The sequence below is a fragment of the Phyllostomus hastatus genome, unplaced genomic scaffold, assembly GCF_019186645.2.
Source record: "Phyllostomus hastatus isolate PE091 unplaced genomic scaffold, TTU_PhHast_1.1 phas_contig_159, whole genome shotgun sequence".
Lineage (NCBI taxonomy): Eukaryota > Metazoa > Chordata > Mammalia > Chiroptera > Phyllostomidae > Phyllostomus > Phyllostomus hastatus.
In genome coordinates this window covers 19,658,841-19,670,090 of record NW_025333640.1, presented here as the reverse complement: position 1 = coordinate 19,670,090, position 11,250 = coordinate 19,658,841, and the positions used below count along the sequence as shown (strand labels likewise).

Here is an 11,250-nt window from a genome sequence, read left to right as displayed (position 1 = left end):
CCATTTTTATGTCTGCTGGGAAGATTCCTAACAGAACAGGTATTCCTTTTTTCCCTCTTCTTCTTCTTTCTCCCCATTCTTGTCCCAGTCAGTCACCAAAATCAACCACATGTAACTGAGTGTTCGCTATACCTATGCAGGACACAGCCCAGAAAACTATTACTGCACCTTTATATCACAGTTCCACTCTACATTCTTTTCTCATAAACTCTTCTCATGTGAGAGGTAAGACAGATATCATGAACTCTTTTGCCAAGTGAGAATGATAAGGTGGCTCGATTCAATGAATGACTTACCTCATAAAAGACATCATGAGAAATGTTGGATGCAGGAGCAAGTTTGTAGGACTCTAAGCTCTTTCCACATGGCTTCCCATGCACTTTGGGAATTAAAAGTTGACTTGGAAAATCAGGATTGTCTATTAGGGTCTTCCTTTAGCATGTATTAGTCAGTGTTTTCTCCCATAATAGTTTAAAAGATATGGCCTTGGGAATGTAGTGTACTGTAAAGTACAGATTAAGAACCATGACTCAACATACCAGAAAATTATGTTCCTGTTGTGAATATTTTGTTTTGTCCTTAATGCTATACCTATAAATGGGGTAAACCAAGGTTATTGAAGTAATTTGAGGATTTATGCATAAAGGCAGATCACTCATGTTACTATTATAGCTGAATACCACAAGCATTTGATTAAGAACAATTCTCACTTAGATGATGAGGAACTGATACATGCTTAGATAAATCAGTATCTCTACTTTTCAAATACTTTTCTTTTAGGAAACATGGCATACATATATTCTTTCATAGGGCTTTAGTTCCCCTTTCCTTCCTACAAGCAGTGTGTGCATTTCAAGGTAACTTTCCCTCATCCATTCCTCTACCTTTGAACAAAAGCGGTCCCTCTGTGACCACTTCTATGCCATGTTAGTGCCACGGACCAGAACTATAGATAGAGCGACTGGAAAATGAGCATATGAACATGGGACCGGCCACCCGTCCTGCTAAACAAGGATGTTTAAATGACAGAAGCATGTCGTGCAGCCAGAGTCAAAATAACCTTAACATTTAGATCCCATGTATGCAATAAATTAATTTTTGCCTGCTAACATATATGAATGTAAGGATTCTCATTATTTGTTCATGTTCTTTATTTCATGAGTGAGAAATTAATACAAAGAGCTAGGTTAGGAGCATACCTTGAAAGAATAAAAATCTGTTATGTGTACCTTGTAACCTTTCCATAAATCCATTTTAATAACCCTTGTTAGTGGACCTGCTGAACATCAGCCAATTATCAAAAAGGTAAGATAAAAAAGGGTTTTGAAAAAGTCTATACTAAACTTTTCTATTTAAAAAAAGGTTGGTTAGACATCTGTGCCTAGGGAATATTACTTTCTATGATAAAAACATATGGAGCCTTTGAAATACAATATATAAAATGACTTATGTTCATTGTTAATATTCAGAGTAGGAAAGAGAGTATTCGGGGTATTCACCTCCGTTTGAATGGGTGATATAGTTTGCCTTCCTAAACCTACCAATGGATTACCCATACAGAAAATATAGTTGCTGAGGTGGTCTTTGTCTTAAATCAATGGTTTATAGTTATTTTTCTTTTTTATTTCATTTTACAGTGATCAGTCTCCAAATACAAAATCACGTCACTTCCTTTATGTCTGAAACTGGTTAAAGATAGATTAGAAACTGAAATTTATTTGTTATCCTGAGATTCTTTTTCTTTGAAAATAATTTTGAAAACATTTCATTAACAGGAATAATGAAAATAAAATTCATGATGGATTTTGTAACCAATGGTGAACTTCACAAAAGCATATTGTTCATCTTACCAGAAAGAATATATATAATTACTAGGCTTTCATTTTTTTCCACATGAAAAATTACATAAAAGTTGCTAGCCTGCTATTATGAGGGCAGGCTCCATGAGTTTAAGCAAAAAGAATAAAATCTTAAATTTGATTTGTTACTAGATTAGTTGTCTGGACAATTTTCACAACTTCTCTAGGTATCTGTTCCCTCATCATCAAGAGAAGTTAATAGAACAGTCATGTCATGTGGGTAATTTTAAAGATCAAATGGGCCAATACATATAAGTACTTAGCACAGTATTTGACACATTATAAGGGCTTAATGATACTAGTTTTTGCCTATTAGTTATTATTTATGAATAGTTAAATTCTCATTTAGGCAAACTTATATTTAAAAAGACACTAGCTATTAATGAGTCTATTAATTAAGATAAAACAAGAGTATAAAAATTTTTTATTTTGTGACATCCACAAGGGAAACTTAAAATGTGCCTCTTTGCCCCCGCCAAAACATTCATTGTTTTTGTGAAGGAAATCATATATCAACGTGGAAACAAGGAAGTGGAGCATCAATAATTGACAGTTAATATTTCCACTCTAAATCTTCAATTCCAAGGCTTCACATACTCACCATGTAAACAAGATTAGAATATAGGTTAAGTTTGTAAGATATGCGTTCAGATACAACCTTTTTCTAAGAATTATGATGTACTTTTCCAATGTAACAATTAAATATTTTATTTTAGTTATTTATAGCCATCTATTTGGATAAATTTCTTAATATATTCAAATAGCACGACAGAAATTGCAAATAAAGAAAAAAGCATGCATTGGAAGTGGGAAATGTCCAAGACACAGACAAGGATCTCAGTAGGTTAACACGCTGGGAAAGAAGTTCTTGCAGAGATGTAGTAAATTCACATTGCTGAGACCAAGGGCCACAGTGAAGGAAGGCCACAGGCCATTGAAAATGGTATTTTTAATTCTCAAAGAATGCCAGAATCATATAACCAAAGACTTTTTCATAGGGCCAGGTAAATGATCACATGAATGCATTTCATTATCCTTAAAGTAAGAGGCATAGGTTATTTTTAAAGAAATTTTTTCTAGCTTTATTGAGATATAATTGACATATAACATTCTGTAAGTTTAAGGTGTACAATATGATGATATAGATTTTGCTTTAATCCTTTAGATTGGAGAGTTTAAAAAAGCTGAGGGATACATTTTCTGATCTTTTTGGTTATTTGACTTAGGTTCCCCAGATCTGCTGACTCCCTATGACCTGCTTGTCTCCATACTGGTGCATTAGTGCAGAGAATGCTGAAGTGCAGCAAGATAAACAGAGGCAATGAAGATAGATGGAGCATCAGAGAAGCAATCTAGGAAGAAAGGTTTACAAGTTGACCTTCTTATATACTCGGAATAGCATCATTAGCAGTTCTAATGGCTTTTTTACAAGCAATTAGACTGTTTGTCTATTCTCAAAATAGTCATTGCTTACATTACCAAATTCTTGCCTCTATTAGATTTTTTAATCTAGTTTATTTCCCAGTAGTCCTGATTTTTAAAAATCTTTGTTATTTTAATATTTAAAAAATACTCGTGTAAAAGTTGTTCATCATTTTATATGCTTTTTGTATTTTGATTTGGAGGAAAGGATAACTGATTATCCTTAAAATTTATTTTAATTTTTTAATCCTTACCTGAGGATATGTTTAGAGAGGGAGGAAGGGAGAAGGAGAGAAACATCCATGTGAGAGAGAAACATTGGTCAGTTGCCTCCCATATGCACCTCAACCAGGGATTGACCTGCAACCTAGGCATGTGCCCTACCTGGGAATGGAACCTGGAGACTTTGGGTGTACTGGACAATGCTCCAATCAACTGAGCCACCCAGCCAGGGCAAAATTTATTTTCAGTTTTTAAAACAGTAAGGATGTTAACAAGGATGCTAAATATATTTTTATAATATATAATAGTAACACGCAATATATATTAATGATACCTAAAATATTTTAATTTGAAAATAAATAAATGCAAATTAACACAGATTTTCTACATTACTTCCCAACTATGTGCAGCATGGCCTTTTTGGTACTTTATTTATTAAAAATAATTTCTGATTGTGTTTTTACACTTAATTTATTACTTTTTCCTAAGAAAAGTCTCAGTGGATTTCACAGTTTTATAATGCATTAACAAGCTTATTTAATACAATGACTAGCCTTCAAGTTGACATTATTATATTGAGTACTTTGTATTTAACAAAAATTAAGGTGTTTCTGATTGTACCCATTTTTGCAATAAACGCAGTTTCTAGTCTTTATACTTCTTAGGGATGATGGTGGATGAGTCCTCCGGCAGGGTCTGTGTGTACCTACCCTGGCATTCTCAGCTGAGCCCACCCAGTCAGCCTTGGTTGTTGATGCCCTCCTCTGCAACCTGTTTCTTCCAGGGGGTGGTGGTGGTAGGTAATCCTGGGGACCTCAAGAAACTCCTTGAAACAATGATTGGTTAGCTTGGGATCAGCTGTTGGGATATGTTCTCTCAACAGTGAGAATTTTTAACACGAAGCCACTCTAGATTGTTGTAGAGTTGGATCTCAGATCTGGGCTCTGTGTGTGTGTGTATGTGTGTGTCTATTAATAATGGGGGAATCTTCCAAAGTACTGAGGCTGTTTATCTATTCCTCCAGTAAAACATATATTATAAAGAATATGAAGCAAAAAGAATTGACATAACATCTTTTATGGCTCTTACTGAACCTCTTGTGATTTAAATGGTTTCATCAGCAATGGCAATCCTTGGGTGAGGCTGACGAGGAAGTCGCCTCCAGAGCGTCCAATAGTATTCGTTCCGGAGAAAGCAGTAACAAACGAGGACCACGGGTTAATTATTGCTCTTGGCTTCTCACCTGGGAACTGCTGTCTTTTGCGTGTTAGTTTCCTAGGTCGTCGCGTCCCACCTCCCTTCCCAAACAAGATAATGTTTTCTTTCAGATTCTTTCGCCCATAAACCGTACGTGCCTTCCTTCATCCTTTTAGAGGCTCACTATTCAGGCTACTATCAGGTAGACGTCCTAAACTTTCTCACGGAGGCTGGGGCTCCAGAGTCCCCGATGTTCCAGTCATTCTCCTGGTTGCACACAAGGCGTCCATCACTGCGCTGGGACACAGGAGCAGAGGAGAGGCCAAGAAAACTTTCTCCTTACCTTTACTACCAAACACCGAAGAAGAAATCTGTGCAGCAGCGACAGCACTTTTCGTCCTGGGCTCTATCCCCACCACGCCCACCCTGCCCACACTCACCCACGGAGCCACTTCCGCAGACCGCTCCACTGTACTGTCCTTGAGTCCAGTTATCCTGGCCCGGCAGGTCTGGGTACGCGTGTCTAAAGGCTCTGCTGCCGCCTCCGCCCTCGCTGTGTTCCCCGCGTGAGCGCTGGATCATTCCAGTCTTTGAGCATGGCAGATTTCCACCGGATGACATCATGGGAGCTGAGTGAGTGCAGGCTCCGAGAGGGGGACGGAGTAGGGGAGGGGGAGGAGGAGAGAGGGCTGGTAAGCAGAGCCAGAGCGGGTCTGCCCGCCACTCAGCTGCACGTCCGCAAGCTTGGGAGGAGCGCTCTGCCTGCTATTGACAAAGGATGGGAGGATGCCTGCGCCCGGGGATGCTCTCCGTGCACAACCCGGAGGCCGCCTGAGCGACTTCGCCCTCCGCCGGTGAGTGATTGCAAAGATCATTCAATTAGACTCTTGTTAAGCCTACACCTCCCTTGGCTTCCCGACCTGGGCGCCTGCGTCCTTGACCCCGAGCGGGGCTTGGCACAGCACTAGACCCGGGAGCCCAGGCAGCAGGTGCCTTTGCCTGGTGAGTCCGCAGAGGAGCTGAGGCTCCTGGCTGGGGTTCGTGGTGGGTGCTGGGACCCAACTCCCTGGCGGCGGGCTCTCCCTGTAGGCGCCGCTTCTGGCGAGTGGAGGCTGTTCCAACCAGCTGTGTGGGGTAGTTACCTCTCTTGGCTCGCCAGCGCCCGCCCAGTGCGCCAGACGGTTCTGGCGGATCCCAGTGCGAGGCGCGTGCTGTTTACACCAGCTTCGTACTAGTCTCGGAGCCGCACCCCTCGGAAAGCGCGGAATCGACGAGAGCCACTTACGGGCTCGTGAGCTACCGGTGTGAGCTCGAGGAGCACGGGCATGGATTACCCTGGGAGGGCGTGCACCACTGACCACCGAGGGCAGCCTTTGTCCTGGGTTTAGCGCTGATGCGCTCAGACCCGAGTCAGGCTCTCCGCAACTGTCGAGTGGGATCCGGGTCCCCTGCGCCCGCCCACCTGGGCAAGGGATGCTATTGTGTTTCTGCTGCAGGAGGGACGGAGAGCTGCGACTTAAGACACCAGAGGGTCCTGCGCGCGTTGGTGAGTGTCGCAGTTATCCAGGTGCAGAAGAGCTTCTTACTAAGCGTCAGAAAGTGAAGTGACCAATCGAGGCAGATAGACGCCCAAGTTCTGTCCCCAAGTGGAATGAGTGAAAGAGCAAACTTAGGATCCTCATTCTTGCTCTTTCCCCGCCCCTGGTTTCCGAAACGCTTGCGGATTATTTGTCGCTGGTAGATGGACTTAGAGGCATATCCTGTATGTACTTAGGGAGATCCAGCCTTCCTGGAAATTCCATTTGTTATTCAGTAGTTCCGGAAGAGGTTCGCTTGCTAAACATTTTTGAGAGTGGTGTGTATTCTATTACAGAGCTTTGTGGGCTTAAGAGAAAAGATTTGGAACCTGCTCAGGTGGCTTAGTTTAGAGTTGTGCTGAGTGTAAGTGCTAGAAAGCCAATGTACCAATACCCACGCCTCCTAGTTACCTGTCGGTTTGACACACGTTTTATCAATCAATTCTTTCTGTTTGGGAAAAGTCCAATTTTCAGATCACCGAGAAGTGGCGATCACTATTGGAATATTTTATTTAAATGTTAGTTTATTTCCAAAAGAAACATTTTGGGAAAAAGGTAAGAAAGTGAAAGTTTGCTACTTTGGGGGATTTCATGCACTGCAATCTAAAATATTTAATATGCATGGATTTAATGTATGATAAATGGTCCCAGAGCTAAGGAGATTCTTGGTATACAACTTTCATATTCCAGCATCTAACATAATGGTAAAATAAAGTAACAATCATAGTTGTAATTCAAAGTTCATTTTATTTTCTTTTTCTTAAAATGGCTTATTGTTTTGTCTTTAGAGTCTTTCTTTTTTTAATATAGGTGATCCTAGTGAAGCTTTTCTAAAACAAAAGTGTTAGACTAAAACTTTCTAGGTCAGTAGTTGTTTTTCTGATAAAGCTGAGGTCTTTTTGGAACAGACATGCTAGACAGTTATTGGAATAAGAAGTGAGGTGGAAGTAGAAAGGAACGGGTAAGAAAACAGAGGGCGGTCTTACTAAATATAAATGGTGCCACTGAGATGGGTGTCAGAGTATGTCACATCAGCTTTGCTTTTGGAAAAGCTCACTGGAGCTTTTACGTGCTGTCTTTCCTTCCAGGAAGTGCACAATTAAATGTTAGGTTTCGTTCAGTTATGTCGAGAGTCTATCAATGTGCCCAAAGGAAGCTTATCTTTATCCAGGACTTCTGGAGTTAGCAGCCACATTTTCTCCTATGATTCAGAAATATTTTTTTCATATTATTTGTTTCCTGACTTCTTATCACAAAGGGCTCTGCCCTTTAGAAAAGTTTTACTTTTTTCTAACTTTACTATATTCATCTCTTTGTAGTAAAGCTTAAGGAGCTTACATGAAGGTTCTTCGAGAACTTGTTGCTCGTTTTGGCTGCCTTCCTTAAATATTGTAATAACAGAATCTTATTCTTAATCTAGCCCCGTGGACATGTGGTCTGTGATGTGCTTATGTGATGGGGTGTACCCGACATAAAATATACATTTATATAAATATATATAATCTCAATTAGATAATTAGCCAACCAAGCAGGAGGTATGTGGTTTGGGGCTCATGGTTTTTGGCAAAGGATATTCCCTTTAACAATAAGACGTTTTACCTTCTGTATATGGTAGGTAAAAATGTACATTAAGGAAAACACTTTATGTTTTATGCCTGAAATCTTTTATTTCAAAAATATTTGTCTAAGAAGGTAAAAAATGCTCTGGTACTTCACTAAACAAACACTAGAATATGTAAGGAAGGTGCTGAAAGTATAAACGTGTTATAAATCCGTACGATGTAGTTGATAGTCAGTACAAGGTTATTTCTAAAAACATGAAGTAAAATGATGTCCTTGCACCAGAGAATATTCTCATAATGTCCTTTAATGCAGTTCAGAAATAGTTTGGCTATTTTGTTACACAGGACTCTTAATTGGTAGAGATGAGAGGAAGAGGACAAAGTTGCATTATAAGACAAAAATGAAGCTATGGTATGTTGTCCAGAGTAGGCAACAGGGATGTCTCAAGGCCATGGAAAAGAGTATTGTCAGAGCACTGGAAGATTTCCAAGAGAAGATGATGTATGAAGATTAAGTTTATATCATTTGATGATCACTTGGCTTTCATCATTCCAATGGCTTGATTTGAACAGATGCCGTAGGGTCCCTGTGATACAGTGAGACTCTCTTCACCTTCCTTGAGGCAAAATTATATCTTGAACTCAATCAGATTATTTTATGGGCTTTTCTATAGTATAATTCAAATTCTAGTTTAAGGATGCTTTATGGATCACAAAACATGATTTTAACTTTCATGTAGGCCTTCGATATGGACATTGGTCAGTAAAACCTTTTTTGGCTGAAAGGTGTTGGTGTTGGTGTCTTGGCTTCTTCAGGAATTACGTTTAGAGTGAAGCCATCCTGGCCGGGTGGCTCAGTTGGTTGGGTGTCCTCCCGCAAACTGAAAGGTCACCCATAGGTCTGGGTCAGGGCATGGGCCTGGCTTGCTGGCTCTGTGCTCCAGGTACTTGCAGAGGGCATCTAATCCATGTTTCATCCATCTCTTTCTTCTTCTCTTCCCTGCTCTCTAAAATAAAAATCAACATTTTAAAAAACAGATTGAAAGCCTACATTAACAGAATTGTTGAAAATATTCAGGAGTATGATGATATTCATAGGCTTAAGATACTATGTTAATGGAGTTTTTAAAAATGAAGTTAAGGGAAATTTGGGACACAATCTCTATAAGCTAAAATTATCCTTTTGTTATAGAGTGGACACATTTTGCAACTTCATGCTATTGATTCACTTTCTATTTCCTGGTGTCAGAATGATGAGTCCTGGGTAGGAAATTTGGGTTCTAGTTTTGACTTTGTCACCTAATTGAGGAAGAATCTCTAAACCCCTTGCACAATATTTTCACTTGACATTAAATCAAGATGATACTCTCTGCTCTGCCTTTCTCACAGTAAATGGGCTCACGTGCAAAAGTGATTTCGAAAGTACAGCAAGAACTAACTATCTAACAGATGTGATCTATTAGTGAAAGAAGTAAATTTATGTAGAGGTGAGTCTAGTTTGTGATTTCTATTTTAAACATCTGGTACTTTTCATTAGTGACATTCTTGACAATTCACTTATTAGAGTTTATAAAATTGTTCAGTAGGTTGTTGCATATGTTTTTTTAAACTTCAGGTTTGCTGGTAACAGCTTCTTTCATTGTTTTATGCTTGAGGTGTTTTTATGCAGCCTTCATTTTTAAAGAATATTTAAGCTGGGTATAGAATTTTTTGGCAATTTTTTTGAATACTTTAACTTGCTGTTTTTTTTGACTCTGGCTCCTATCTAACCTGTCGGCCTTATTGTTGCTTTGAAGATAATGTCTTTGTTTCTCACTGATTTTAAAGTTTTTCATTGCTCTTTATTTTTCTTCCATTTTACTATGATGTTCCTAGGTATGGTTTTGTTTATACTTATACTCCTTAAAATTCACAGAGCTTCTTGAATTTGTGGTTGGATACATTTCATCACATGAAACTCACTGGTGAATTCTTGATACATAGCTCTACTCCATTTTGTCTCCTTCTTTTTCTGAGCCTTTAATAATATATTTAACACATGGTTTCACTGAGCCCAACATGCCTCTGATACCTGTTTCACTATTTTTCACTCTGTATTTATCTTTATGCTTGTTTGAATGTTTGCCTTTGACCTGCTCTTCCAGTTAATGAATAACCCTATATAATATGCTTGTTATGCTTTCTGACTCATTTATGGGTTATTATTCTAATTATTGTATTTTTCAGTTTTCAAGTGTGCATTTTATTTTTTTCTATGGATACCAATCTATCTATTTCCTCCATTTTTTCCTCTGCTTCTTTGAACACACACATCAAAATTATTTAAGATTTTTGTCCATTAATGCCAATAATTGGATTACTACAAACTTCTCTTCAGTATCTGTCTCTACTCTTGATTTTTGTATTCATGTGTCAAAATTGTAGAGGCTCCACATGATTATCCAAGGTTTAAGAGCTGTGGCCATTTCTTCTGCTGGGTAGTTACATGGACAGGTGGCCAATCATTGTAATCAGTCAGTGATGGGGCTGATTTAATAGCCTTCATCCACTGCAGGGGCACCCAAGCTGCCAAGGCGTATCTATCCAGAGCCTTCCACTGGGGTATTCACAAGTACTAAACACAATTCAGGATAAGACTCCTGGGAATCCTGCTCTTCTTTTCAGGAGCTTTCTTCTTAGGTTCTTGGTCTCCAGTCTTCTGTGCGACTTCAGACAGCAGCAAAGGTCATGTGGTAAAACCAGGCGTGTGTCAGCTTGATGTTTCATCACTCATTTTTCACTGGAATCTTGATGTCTCCTATCTCTAATTTTTTATCTTTACCCTCAAAAAACTGCTGACATTTCCATTGGATTCACTATCCCACGTTAGTGGTCCTTTTCCCAGTCAAAGAGGCCCATATGCTCAGCCTCTTGCTGTGTGTCCAGATTGGCACATGCCCCCACCCTCCATCCCAGGGGGAACAAAGCACCTTCAACAATTAAGCTTATGTCTTTGATGAATCCTGCATCTGGAATTTTGAAGCCTCTAGTCTTGGCTTCTTCAGAAGCTCTCCAGTAATTTTTAAGAAAAAATTTCCTTTATGTCCGGCTTTTCTAGTTTTTCTTGGTGGTAGTGTTAGACTGTGATGAGTTATGCCACCAAAATTGTCAGCTGAAGTGGGGCATTATTTTTCACTGATTATAAAAGTAGATGTGTAGGGATGCAAGATCATTACTTGGTGATAAAACTGGAGTTAGTAGTCCTAGCCTACAGACTCCCAGGCAATCCAGCAACTTTAAATCCATTTGATTTTTTTAAGTGTTGTTATAGAAAGAGGCCAGATTCTACTAAGTAGTTGTATTATGTACATTATGGTTGGGAGACAGTTTGCCTATTTCCTTTTGAGGTAGAGCTTAGTAGCAGCAGTGGAA

The 11,250-nt window shown here is 39.3% G+C and overlaps 1 protein-coding gene across 2 annotated transcripts in view; it reads left to right on the top strand.

Moving 5' to 3' along the window:
• Positions 1-5,451: 5,451 nt before the first annotated feature.
• MARCHF1 (membrane associated ring-CH-type finger 1) overlaps positions 5,452-11,250 on the top strand; it is a 560,630-nt gene continuing 554,831 nt past the window's right edge. The window contains exon 1 of one of the 2 annotated variants that reach the window (XM_045831238.1): positions 5,452-5,554. The gene's annotated coding sequence lies outside the window, so the exon portion shown is untranslated. Of the gene's footprint in view, positions 5,555-5,876; positions 6,247-11,250 lie in introns of those variants that run through there. The other variant, XM_045831239.1, reaches the window with a different exon arrangement.